This window comes from Stenella coeruleoalba (assembly GCF_951394435.1).
Source record: "Stenella coeruleoalba genome assembly, chromosome: 3".
NCBI classification, from domain to species: domain Eukaryota; kingdom Metazoa; phylum Chordata; class Mammalia; order Artiodactyla; family Delphinidae; genus Stenella; species Stenella coeruleoalba.
The window spans coordinates 32,518,195-32,531,531 of record NC_137148.1 but is presented as its reverse complement, the minus strand read 5'-3'; positions in this window follow the sequence as shown (position 1 = coordinate 32,531,531).

Sequence of the window (13,337 nt, the reverse complement as noted above, 5' to 3'; positions counted from 1 at the left end):
TGGTCTGAATAACTGAAAAGATGGTGTGTCATTCACTGAGTTAGGAAATAATGTGAGCACGGAGGGGCAGGGACTCATGGATTCAGTTACAATTATGGAATGAATGGTTGTGAATGAATAATTTAGGGCTAGAGCAAAAGAATCAGAATATATTTTTTTGCCTTATTCTTTCCTGTTTCATACATAGTTAGTGAGCACTTCTTTTAGCCCAGGTTGTGGTAGTCATTGCTCCTTAAGGCCACTGGTCAGTGTGTGTCCCTCACTTGTTTAAAAAGCCACAAGATAAAAAAAAGTGTGTAACTATGTGTGGTGATAGATGTTAACTAAACTTATTGGGGTGATCGTTTCACAATATGTACATATATCAAATCATTATGTTGGACACCTTAAACTAAAACAAAGTTGTATGTCAATTATACCTCAATAAAACTGGGGGTGAGGGAGCCAATACAATGCTGGGCACATGAAAAATGATTTTAGGAGTACTGATACTTTCCCCATACAAAGACGAACAGAATCTCTCTGTAAATGTGATTTTAGCATCATTCTTCTTTTAGCATACCTTTTTAAGAAGCCCGTAAAGGATTGAAGAAATGACTGTAGAAATACAAACAAAATAATTTGTTGTTGAGGGTTAGAGGTAATCCCCTAAAAGTTCACTCAAAATACTGAAAATGGGGGAAAGAAAAAATAAAGTCCCAAGAACAACTAACAAGAGAGTAATAATAGTGCCCCCTACACAAGGTTGTTGTAAGGATTTTAACTGAGACGATTATGGGCCTATTGTATTTCCTGAATGTTAGCTGCTGGGATTATTAGTGTTATTAAAGTCATCACATCAGGAGGTGATTGAGACTAAAAGCACACATTAGTTGAAGAGTGTTTTAGGTAACTTCATAGTTGATGGATTCACAGGTACTGTAGTTCTCAAGGCAGATCAGAATGTTTGAGGCTAAGGCATATCACTGTGGTATCTGATCATTGAGTTTAACCCACTAGGTAAATCTTATATTCTATGTTCATCATTTCTCATTAATCTATTCAGGCTGCCTGCCCAAATACCAATGCTGATAAAACAGAATTGTACCAGTTTCTAGACACAGAGGACTCAAACTGTCATGACAGGCATCAACTCTGTGTGAGAAAATTCAACTGCAGGACTATCATAAGAATATGTTTATGCTCAAACAATTGCATGCTTCTATAATAGTAAGACTTTTCCCCTCCAATTCTCTCCCAGTGAAATGCTTTTGTGTCCAACATTAGAGATGCATAAATTACCCGGATTTAAAAAAGCATGTGGAGAGAAGACGATATACTCAATCCATCTCATTGAACACGCTGTGGATTTAAAGGGAACTCTGACTCTTTTTGATATGCAGTGTGCCCCACAGGTCCTTCTGGGACACAAGGGGGGTGAAAGTCCTTCAAAAATAATTTACTTATTGACTTCAGTTAGTCTGAAGGAGAACAATTAAGTGCTTTCAATTCATTTTATCTCGAACAATTGTGCATTGAGAGTCAACTGTACGTCTGCCATTGTCCTAGGGGATGTGTAAGGGCAAGAAGTTTAAGAGTCAGTTCCTAGGCCCAATAAGTATATGACTGATTTGTCAGAAAAGTCACCCACACATGAACAGCAGCAATGCGCAGGGTGCCATGTGACTGATTGTCAAAGTGGCATTCACAGGAGGTACCAAAGGAGGACAGAGACGGGAATGATTGGGATTTGTGGAGAACAGCATCTGAGGAATTTGATTTGGAACTTAGAGAGTGACAGGATTTGGATAAATCTAGAAGTCGGATAGCCATTCCCGGCCAAAGCAATAAGAACAAGCCTGGCAGCACGTGGCGGTGGAGGACTTGGCATCACTTTGGGCCTGCAGAAAATAATGGAAGATTGTAAACTAATATCCTTTCAGTATAGTGGGGCAGGACCATGGAAGGAGTTTGACAATCAACTGAGGAGACTGGAATGAGAGAGGGCAGTGCACTGGAGGAATAAGGGTGTGAATACACGTATGGTTATAGATGTGTATGTACATGTGTATTTAGTTAACAGCTGGGGAAACTGTTGAAACTTCCATTTCCAACATAACATCAGGTGATAATGCTAACATATAGATTATGTACCTGTAGCACGTAGCACTTAAATCTTGTCGACAATGAAAGAATTCTGGTGTCAGAATGTGCGTTCATCCTACTCTTCCAACCAGGAACTCATATCTAGCAATATATAGAAGGACCCTTTGACTTGAAACTTTTGTAAGATGATGAAAGAATTTACCTAAAATGATTACATCCTCACTCTCAAATAAGAATTTTAGGCACTTTAATTTTCTAATTATAAACAATGATGTAAAGAAGACCATCAACATGTTCTACTAAGCAACTAGTCATAAGACTTGTCTACATGACTAGGGGCTATGGAAACAGATCTGATCTTGTCTGATGCTCTTCTGCGTGTGCACAGTTATCTGCACAATGTGTTGTCTGCTTTGGGTTGTCTGGCTGGAATGTCCATTTCTTTCTTCAGGATCCTTATTCCTAAGTCTAGGTCATTATTCATGCCACGGTTACTCTTTATTGATGAAATTCTTCATAAAGTTCTTCTTCCCTTAAATGCTGACTATACTTTGCTGCACTCTACTCTGTGTCTGTAAGTGCCTTCTCCCTGGCAGCTGTGTTTCCTCTGGGAGAACAGTGGTCTTCTGTCTGCTGTCGCAAGCAACAGTCACTTCTTCTTGTAGTGAGAACTGAAACCAGAGCCACCATATGCCATTTCCTGGACACTTTCTATTAAAGTCCCCTTCCCCTCACCCAGAGAAGCTGTAGTTTAGTGGTTAGGAGCATGGGTTCTTGGATTTGAACGTCAGCACTGCCACTTATCAACCGCATGCTCTTGGACATTTAATATTTTTCTGTACATCAGCTTTCCTTTTTTTTTTTTTTTTTTAGAATGGGATAATAGTGCCCACCCATAGAGTTATTGTGAAGATTAACTAAGTTAATATGTGTAAAAGGATTTAGAAGAGTGTTTGGCACATGACAAGTACTCAAAAAAGGTTGGATTCTTTTTCTTCTTCTTATATCTCCTTATGCCCCAATATCATGTGGATATCACTCAATCACTAACTTTCTCCACTCAAGATAGATTCTACCACTGCAACCCATCAGCTAGTTGACACATCCCTGAACCTGTACTCTGGGGCAAACTGAAACAGTGTAAAGCAATGTAATTCCTATTGATGATGTTATAGAGATGAGATTTTTGTGTATGAAAAAATTAAAAAGCAATACAAAATTGAGCACATTATGAGAGGTCAGGAAAGAGTGAGATAAAACAGGCTGAAATTGTAGTGTGAAGAATGGAGAATAAATACCAGGAAACATTTATGAACAGTCAATGCTATTAAAATGGGGTCATTACAATCTCCTTCCCCAAGAGCCTTAACAAATGAGGATTTAGATATAATCCTGTTTTAGCTCAATAATTCAATGCATACTTTGGAGGCAAAGGGAGTGGATTTGATTATCTCGTTAAGGGTCCTTTGGTGCTGTGATGCTATAATGCTGAAAGAAACTCCTTGGTACCTAAATCTCATGTTTCTCAGCTAAAAACAGAAGAATAGTAACTTTGTGTCTACAGCGCTCCGAGATCTTTGAGCTGAAGGTGTTATAAGCAGCAAGGGCACATGTATTTATTACTAACTGGGGGAACTGAAGAAAAAGGAGGCCCTCAGAAATTTTTACATACTTACGTCTTTCTTAGCATTTCTTGATTTTAGAAACATTCATCTGTAACCAAAAGCATTCTACAATATTTTTAAAGCATGTTATATTTCAGTAAAGTTTTTCTTACAGAAGAAAGTTACTAAAAGCTAAACTCTAAGACTGAATCAAGAGGTATTTATTTTAAAAGCATTATAATTGTCTCTTCTGAAAATATAGCACCACTCTCCCCCGCTAAGGTAGAGAATCCATAAGGAATGTGCACCTACTGCTGATTTAATCAATAACCCAGCTTGGAGTTCTAGTTACACTGTGTACAAACTTGGAAGATTATTAAAGGACTTCTTTACGTATCTTTCCTACTGTGACCTTACAGAGAAAAATTTCTCCTCTTTGTATTCATTTTGGAGTACATAAAATATGCCAGATGCTGTGTTGGATGTGAACTAGAGAAAGACAGATAAAAAATAAACAAATAAGGAACTTTCAAGAATGATATGTGCCGTGATGAAAAAACAACAAGTTAGGATGTGTCTGGGTAAGGGTGGCTACTTTAAGTTGGGTGATATACCTATCCTTTTTTTTAAAAAATTAATTAATTTTTGGCTGCGTTGGATCTTCGTTGCTGCACACGGGCTTTCTCTAGTTGCGGCGAGCAGGGCCTACTCTTCACTGTGGTGCGCGGGCTTCTCATTGCGGTGGCTTCCTGTGTTGCAGAGCATGGGATCTAAGCATACAGGCTTCAGTAGTTGTGGGGCACGGGCTTCAGTAGTTGTGGCGCACAGGCTTAGTTGCTCTGTGGCATGTGGGATCTTCCCGGACCAGGGCTCGAACCCGTGTCCCCTGCATTGGCAGGTGGATTCTTAACCACTCTGTCACCAGGGACGTCCCGATATACCCATCCTTGATCTGATTCCACTCAGATTAATTTCTCCTCCATGTCCTGCTCTGCTCTGTACCAGAGTGGGGCTGACCTTGCGGGTTACATTCTGCAGGCTCTTATTAACATAGCTAACCTATGGCTGGGTTTAACAAATGGAATCACTGAGATTGGAGCACTGCAAGAAGGGAGAAGTTAACGTGTTTTTCCCCTCTCTCCCTGCCTTGGGTAATGTCTTCAGCAGAGGCTACATCCCTTCCCTGACTCTTGCCAGTCATGCCTGATGTGCTTCTAGCTTCTGCTGTGGTCCTGGACTTCAGTCAACCTACCTCCTCTTTTTGCCTCTCCAACCCAGAATTGGTAGTAGCTTTCTGTTGTTTTCAAGCTCTGGGTTATTTTTCCATCTCCTTTTTGGCTTCTCAGCTCTCCCACCACATGTGTAACAACACTGCGTGTTAAAATTCCTGTTTTAAATACTTAAGAGTGGTTTCATTTTCCTGGATAGACTCTGACTGTGACAGAGTATCGGGAAAGACTAAACGGAAGAAGCAAGATTTAAGAAAAGAACTAGGAAACTAAAAGGATCCAGACGTATGATGCTCTAGAAGGAGGACAGTCCAGGTTGATAAACATGAACGCCCATAAAGAATGAATAGCCTTGGACTTTCTAAGAAGCATAACGCAATCCAGTGCAGCTGTACCATCGTGTGAGAATGGACAGCGATTAGTTAAAGCCGGAGAGGCAGATGGATGCAGGATCACATAGGTTTTCATTCTAAGTGTGAGAGAGATGGACAGACATGCTTTGATTTGAATTTTTTGAAGATTACTCTGGCTACCTTGTCTATAGTGGATTCAATGTTGGGAGGAAAGATAGTCCAAAGTAGCAGCTAAGGAGATGAAGAAGAGTGGGAAGATTCACAAAGAGCTTTTTGAGATAGCGTAAACCCAATTTATTAGCAGTGTCGATGTTGAGTGTGAGAGAAGAAAAAGAAGAACCAAGGATGACTTTGTAAATTTTTATTGGAGCAACCAGGTGGATCCTGGCACCATCAATTGAGAAAAATGAGGAAGAAGCAGGTTGAAGAATGAGAAACGGAGAGAATTAAGAGTTCTGGTCCTGTTAGGTTGAAATGCCTCTTAGACCTCCCAGTAGAGATGTATAAAAGGCAGCAGGTATTTGAGTCTGGAGTTTAGGAGAGAGGTCAGAGCTGGAAAATAACTTTAGGAGCTCTTGGTATATAAATGGTTTTTTAAACCACAGATTTGGATAACATTGCCTGAGAAGGGAGTGAAATTGGAAATGATTTATTGCAAGCCATCTGTGATTGTTCTAAACACAGGATTTTGAAGGGAAAAAAGTCATTAGACATAACCATGTTTTAATAAATAGACTTTTTACAGAACAAGTAGAAACTTTTTGTATGTATGTTTAAAAATAGCCTGAGAACCCAAAGGCTAGCCCTACACAATTAATTTGATTAATGTAGACAGCTTTTCAAATAATTTAGAACACATGACAGATTGCCTGAATGGTCTTTGCCATGTATATGGTCTCAGTGAAACAGATCCTAATTAGAAACTCTTTTCCTTCGGATACATAAATTTTCCCAGGAAATCAGTCATATGTGATGCACTTGAAATGAGTGTAGAAATATCAACTGACCCTGAATATTACAAAGCTTTAACAATTTATCCTCCATTTCCTGTATCTCTATCAGAGCAAGTCATGAATCATCTTTCAAATATTCTGAGTATGGACACTGAGAAATCTTCAGCTTCTTACTGTCTTTGGCATTCTGTGTTCAGTCAGTTAACCAAACACGACATGTACTTTCTGTAGCTCATATCTCTTCTTCTTTAATCCAACTGCTCCACTTCTAACCCTGTGGCTCTCACCTTCTCTCATCTGGATCACCTTCCTCCTTCTGGGCAACCCCTTCCCAACACCATCCCCTTCATATGTTCTCTCACTGCCATTTCCAGAGCAGCATCTTATCCTGTTACCTGGAAATCCTAGAAGGGCTTTCTAATTCATTCCTGATTACATCTTCTGTGTCTCTAGTCCTCCAAAAGAGCATCCACATGGCCTTATCTGAAATCCCAACCTCTCGGACATCTCCAAAACATCGCTAGCTGCTTATATCAGTGGAATACCAGGCGATTCAGTGTAAAATGTTTGCTATGCTTTGTTCAACATGTGTTTTTAAACAGTCAGAGAATAAAAGATGTAGTCCCTAAATAAGAGTAAAGTTTATTTTAAAGATTTAGAATTATAAAAGAGGCTGCATTGCAAACTGAGTATTGATAGTGTAGGGAGAGGAAAAGTAAATGGAATGAGTCAGTCGTGTGTTTATTGGCTGTTTTCTCTTAATTGAAAAGCATCTCGGGGTTGGAGGATAGTTTTAGCAATGTAGAGAGTGGGATTCTCCCCCATACTTTTCTGACCATGCTAAGAAAAAGGAAAAAAATAAAGGCACTCTAAGTGTAGAGAAGAGATAAATATAAGCCTTGCCAAAGATTTTAAGACAACCCTATTTCTCACAAAAAAAATATAAATTTTGAGAACTGAGGAAGAGGAAGCATTAGATGAAAGCAAGGAAACGTTGACACCCCATACAGTACAGCTGGATACACACCAGGTGAGAAGAAATAAGAAATTCCTGGTCATAAAGAGGAAAGTTAAGGGTAGCATGATGGGGAAAAAAATGAAAATAGTTTTATTATTTATTTTATTTCTTATTAAAATTATATATACAAATGTAATTTTAATTGTAGGTCACTTAAAGAGATCAACCATCTTCACCTAGGAAAATACCTTGAAAGTTTGCTCTGGGTAGAAAAAATGAGACCTCTCCCAAAACATGGTGTGTAAAATGACAGGATTTTCAGAGATTAGATAAGCTGCTCTTCACAAACAGCTAACAGTTAATCAGTGATTGGGGTAAGAAAAAAGAGAAAAGAGGGATGAAAATTAGAGAAGGATAAAGGAGCTAAGAAACACAGCAGGCTGCAAAGCCTGTAGAAGCGGGGCTCCATGAGAAAGCCCAGTGGCGGGGGACTGGGGGTTACTTGTGAACAGCAGTGTGAACGCTCAGTTTAAAGTTATCTGTAGCGCTGTGATGGAAATCCCCTGCATTGCCCTAAAGCGTCAGCAAAATCTGTTACACACGTGTGCACCAAGGCTTTTCGAAAATTACAAAGTAATAGGCTTTGTTCAACCTTAGAATGGCCTGGAGCAGAGAGAAAAGAGGAGCTTCAGTTGATGAGACAGGAAGGGAAACACAAGCTTTCCCCCCGCCGCACCACCAATTCCTGGATATATTGGAGGAACAGTAAGAATAGAAAATGAGGTATAGGACCTCATTTGTATTTAAGTCTGAAAGAGAAGACGTCCCCCTTGACATGTGGATTACGTAAGCATTAACGATAGGTAGATTCATTGGGAGAAATTATTTAATTTCCAATGCAGCTGTTTTCACGTCTCGTATTATGTCATATTGGCATGTTTTTAGCTTGTAAAAATAGTAATTTATAATTATCTTTGTTGAAATCCTTACTTTTTATGAAAATGTGCATTGAGTGGCTCGTGGACTAAATGTTACACCGGAGAAGGGGTTACCTCTTGCTTGCATATTCTTTGCCAAGCAGAGAATTTTAGTCACAGTGCCTAGGAGGTAATTATTACTGATGCCTAACTGGTTCTAGTTCCACGGAACTTTGAGAATCTTTTTTAAACTGTGGATCTTCCATCCAGACGAAGAACACTCACTTAAATTTAAAAGTTTGCATAACATTTCAGGGCTTTATTTACTGCCCTGTATCTAAAAGCCCAGCTATATTGTGTGTGTGTTTAAAGGGGATGGCGGGGGTGGGGGGGTGGGAAATTGGGAGATTGGGATTCACATATACACACTATTATATATAAAATAGATAACAAATAAGGACCTACCGTATAGCACAGGGAACTCTACTCAATGCTCTGTAATGACCTATATGGGAACAGAATCTAAAAAAGAGTGGATATGTGTATATGTATAACTGATTCACTGTGCTGTACAGCAGAAACGAACACAACATTGTAAATCAACTAGACTCCGATAAAAATTAATTAAGAAGGGCTTCCCTGGTGGCGCAGTGGTTGAGAGTCCACCTGCCGATGCAGGGGACACGGGTTCGTGTCCCGGTCCGGGAAGATCCCACATGCCGCGGAGCGGCTGGGCCCGTGAGCCATGGCCGCTGAGCCTGCGCATCCGGAGACTGTGCTCCGCAGCGCGAGGGGCCGCAGCAGTGAGAGGCCCGCGTACCGCAAAAAAAAAAAAAAAAAAAAAAAAAAAAAAAATTAATAAAATAAAAAAAGTTGGGAAATGTGGCTCCCTGGCCTGCCTGCCTGCCCCAAACCAATACAACCAATCCCTGTTCTCAACAGTTGACTCCTGACCCCCTACCTCATCCAAACCAACTTCCCAAAGTGATAAGGAAAAAAAAAAAAAAGGAAATGTGTTGCTTTTCTTTATCTTTTTGCTAGAGGTTCTAGAATTTTTTTCAAATATCCCTGTTTGGAATTCATGAAAGTCAGTATTGGTTGGATTCTGACCTATAGTTCAGAGAAAAATGGACTTTACCTTCATCCTCAGTCTGAGCGTGGCATAATAATGAATGAATGGACTATTCGTTACCCAGCTTCCATGGTTCTTGGATCCCAGCACTAAGAGTTCTACCCTCACTGATAGAACATGGAGAACATCATTTAGGCTCTCTGGGCTCTACCTTATTTATGCAAAGAGGAAGTTTACAATTTCTTCCGGCTCTAACATTTTATTCGTCATAATATAAAATTTTATCAGAATAGATAAATATTCCTCCTTCTGATCATAAATTTCTGAAAGCAAAGCTGTGCCTAGTGCCTCAATAGTCCCTGTTTTTAAAATATATGCACAGAAAAACAGACTCTCGTGATTATAGTCCTAGAACATTACCCATTGTGGGGAAAGGATGTTCAAATCTACTACTTTCCAAATACTGTATATTCTTTCATCACAAACATCACACTAAGGAAAAGTAGATCAGATGAATATACCAGTAATGATGCCATGAATTATCAGGATGACTATTTCCATCCAAATACAGCCCTTATTTCTCTGTACTATGGCATCAGCAGTTCAGATTGTTTTCCTGCATCCAAGAATCATGGAGTCAGGAGTCAGGAGGGTTTGGTGCTGAGCTTGCCAGAAACTAAAGCATTAAAGCCAAATAATATGTCATCTTCAGTCCTGAAATGTGCAGAAAAATTCTAAGTGCCTTTTAATAGGTTATGTAACCTATCCTCTATTAATGGGCCTTTGGATTGATTCCAATTTTTTTCATATAAACAATGCTGCCATAGACATTTTTGGATAAATGCCTTTGTGGATACATTTGAATATGTGTATATGTTACGTATATGACCTTCATTTGGTAACCATATTATCAAGATGTATGAGGTCTTTCAATCAAATCACAAGCAATTAAACAAAGGTAGTTGAGATTCAGATGGATCGAAACCAATGCCCCGCTTTCTTCTTGTCAGTAGAATGTCCTTTGAGGTTGCAACTGAATAGCAAGGGAATGCCATGGGACAATATACAGGTTCAGTTGATATTATTTTAATATATAAAAGAGTTACATTTGAAAGTATATATAAAGAATGCAGGCTCCCACCAAGTTTTACAAACTGTAGAGTTAGATATGAAAATCAGTTCCTATCTTAAAACTCAAAAAAGTGGCTAAGCTTCTCAGGTAATCAATTAGATGAGAGATAAGCAATCCTTTCAACAGACCATGGATCTCTGCTAACACGAGGTAGGACTAAAATACCAGACTTCAAATTATGAAGTCCCTGTTATGAACTCTTAAACAGGCCTCAGTATGTTCTATCAGAATTCAGTGAATGTCCTGACCTAAATTTCTGGTTGTTAAGTCACCTCAAGCAAGCTGAGACATCAACTCCAAAAATGATATTAGATGACATAATTCCTTTCGTAGCTAAGCATCCTTCAACCCTCGAGAAACTTGGAATTAAGTATAGAAACGTTTAAGAAGATCAAAACAATCTTATTAATGTTTTTGGTTAAGTGATATATCCATGTTTGGAAGGAACTTGGCATATTAAAATGAGAAATGAGGTCAGTAATTGCAATTTAAAATGCATAATGAAATAATTGATATAGACTTGCAATTTTAACTCATACAATATATATATAAAAGCTTTGGAATATGAAAGAAGATTAACCTTCACTATTTTTATGTGCTTGGTTTTTTTAAAGATTTTTAAAAATATTAAGTATTTGGGAAGGTTTTTCAGATAGATGATCGACATACTTGAAAAGGAAGTCAAGCAGATGAAATTTACAAAATGAGTTTAAAAATATATGGAGGAGGACTTCCCTGGCAGCGCAGTGATTAAGAATCCGCCTGCCAATGCAGGGAACACGGGTTCGATCCCTGGTCCGGGAAGACCCCACATGCTGCGGAGCAGCTAAGCCCGCGCACCATAACTGAAGTGCTTGTGCCCTAGAGCCCGTGCACCACAACTACTGAGCCCATGTGCCACAACTACTGAAGCCCGCGTGTTCTAGGGCCTTGCATGCCACGACTACTGAGCCCGTGCGCTGCAATTACTGAAGCCTGTGTGCCTAGAGCCCGTGATCCGCAACAAGAGAAGCCACCGCAATAAGAAGCCCGCGCACAGCAACGAAGAGTAGCCCCTGCTGGACAGGACTAAAAGAAAGCCTGCGCGCAGCAACAGACCCAACGCAGCCATATATGGAGGAGTTTAGTTAACTAAGTGCATAAATGTGATTACACACACTCAAAATTTCCCTAAAAATGGTTACTAAAACCATCCAGATTTATAAATAGAGTAATAAATGTGTAAACTGAATTTAAAAGCTTAAGTAAGAAGTATGGCTTTGGATTTTTAATTTTAATCAATTAAATGCTAAGTTTTTAAGCAAAAGCAAATCTCTGAATAGTCTTTTCTACATACAGAAACTACTTTTAAGACAAAAATATTCATACTTAATAGTTGTCACCTACACTATATCCCTCATAGCAATGTAATAGGGCTAAGAAATAAATTTTTAAAAAGGAACTCCTACACATAAATAAGAATAGCCCATTAGAAAAATTGGCTAATTTTAAAAGAAACGAAATACAAACAGCCAAAATATATGAAAATGTACTTAACCTCACTCATAGTTAAAGACAGGGAAAAAATCAAAAGTGTGGTCCCATACAGATTCAGTGAGACACAGTAACTGTCATATGTAGATAAACATGTTAACTAGAACTACTTTTTTGGAAGACAATTTGCCAAAAACTCATGTTTGAAAATGCACCTATCTTTGGATGTGACATTTCTACTTCCAGGAATTTATCATGTATACATATTTGAATGTGTTCACAAAGGCATTTATCCAAGAATGTCCACTGCAACATTGTTTGTAATTAAAGAGTTGGAATGACCATCAGTAAAGGACAAGTCAAATATATTATTAAATCCATGCAGCGGCTTAGCACACAGCCATTCAAAAGAATAGAGTAGCTTTTCATATATTGATATAGAAAAATCTTCAATTATGTGAATATAAAAATAGATAATAAAGCCAAATATAGAGTAGATATGATATACTTCCAATGTATACTGGAAGGAAAAAAGATATCTATGTAAAGATATTTACATAGAAATTTTCTGGAAAAATATAAATACATAGATGTCTCTTATAGGTGATTGATGATAAGGAAGATGTATCTGCTTCTTAGAGCTGCTATAACAAAGTACCACAAACTGGGCGACTTAAAACAACAGAAATTTATTCTCTCACAGTTCTGGAGTCCAGAAGCCAGAAATCAAGGTGCTGGCCAAATTGATTCCTTCTGAGGTCTGTGAAGGGGAATCTGTTCCATGCCCTTCTCCTAGCTTCTGGTGAAAGCTGGCAATCCTTGATGTTCCTTGGCCTGTAGATGCATTACTCCCATCTCTGCCTCTATCTTCACATGACTTTCTCCCCATGTCTTTATGTCCTCACATGGTCTTCTTTTATAAGAACAATAATTGTATTAGACTAGGGACAAATGCTTTTCCAGTACGGCTTCATTTTAACTTAATATCTGCAGTAACCCTATTTCCAAATAAGGTCACATTCTGAGATACTGGGGATTAGGGCTTCAACGTATTTTGCCAAGGGGGTGGGGGGCAGAATTCAACCCATAACAGAAGAATATGGCCATCTGGGCTTAGAGTAAAACTGGTTAATAAGAAAGGACTACTAGTTAAGTGATACAGGCATGATTAAGTGTTATTTGTGGTCCTGATCCGTTCTGAGATAAACATTTGGACAGCAAATACCATGCTGTATAAACTGATCTTCCAAATCTCAACATTTGGCATTCAATTAATTTTAACAGTGTTTCTCTCCCCCACTCAGAAGACTTCCTTTTGGTTCAAAAGAACAAGTCATTAAAACTCAATTTCCCTCAAATGATATTTTTAGTTCATGGAGTCTCAGAGGTAAAAGGGCCTTTAGAGACCATTTCGTATATGCCTGCAGTGCTTGACAGTATCTTCAGCAAAAGGCCCAGTCTCTGTGTGAACACTTCTAGGAATGAAAAACCTACTGCTCCCAAAGCAGCCCTTTCTGTGCCAGGACAGCCCTGATGGTTAGAAAGCAGATACTGAAATTCT